Consider the following 677-nt stretch of genomic DNA (forward strand, 5'->3'; position numbering starts at 1 on the left):
TGGTGGTTTAATGCAAAAAAAAAATCATCTGACATTTTCATGTCTTTATCAATTAATTATTTCTTGGAAGACAACAATTTAGGAACTTATTACATAATGATAGTAGGAAATAGGGGATCTAATAAAATGTAATGCATTAGGTAAAGTGCTAGTGCCTGACATCTGTAGCTTTTTAAAGTAAAATGAGATTGTCTGCTTTGTCCTCACTAAATCACAAACACTTGCTACATTGGATGCCTTGTTGGACATAAATCCATGGTTGGATTTAGAAGCCAGTTTGAAGATCAGAATTGTGAGTTTTTGTTTAAAGAGTGAATCACAGTCATCTTCAAAAAAAAAAAAAGGAAAAAACAAAAGCGCAAATTACAAGTAAATGTTAATGAATATTCATCCATAGATGAAAAAAAAATCTATTAATTTGTCTTTTAGAAATACGTTTTTGCAAAAAAAAGGATACAATTTAATTTCTTCAAGTCCATTAAAAAATAAAGAGCTGTAGAAAGGATGTTGTGTTTGTATTATATACAATGCATTAATAATCTGGTGTGTAAGAAAATATTGATTTTGTGAAATATAGTAATACTTTATTCTAACATACTTTTATTGATCTAGAATACTCCCATGGAGATATTTAATTAATTATTTAAATGAAACTTGTAGTTCAGTCTTACATTTGT

The sequence above is a fragment of the Oryzias melastigma genome, linkage group LG4, assembly GCF_002922805.2.
Source record: "Oryzias melastigma strain HK-1 linkage group LG4, ASM292280v2, whole genome shotgun sequence".
NCBI classification, from domain to species: Eukaryota; Metazoa; Chordata; class Actinopteri; order Beloniformes; family Adrianichthyidae; genus Oryzias; species Oryzias melastigma.